Consider the following 254-nt stretch of genomic DNA (forward strand, 5'->3'; position numbering starts at 1 on the left):
AATACATGTATGTTTTTTTTTTTGGAAGACAAGGAATTTCCACTTTTTGCATCACATTTAGTGTCAAATTAAACAGATATCTCTGACAAATTGAAATTAACAAGCTGCAGCAGAACATCGAAGATATTTAAGAGCCTACTAGTCACTGTGATAGTAGTGTTTTAATTTATACTTGTGAAAATAACTAAGACTTAGCAACTGCAAGGCAAAAAAAAAAAAAAAAAAAAAAAAAAAAAAAAAAAAAAAAAAAAAAA

Source organism: Anarrhichthys ocellatus, unplaced genomic scaffold (assembly GCF_004355925.1).
Source record: "Anarrhichthys ocellatus isolate YVR2014 unplaced genomic scaffold, GSC_Weel_1.0 scaffold24, whole genome shotgun sequence".
In the NCBI taxonomy this organism is placed as follows: Eukaryota; Metazoa; Chordata; class Actinopteri; order Perciformes; family Anarhichadidae; genus Anarrhichthys; species Anarrhichthys ocellatus.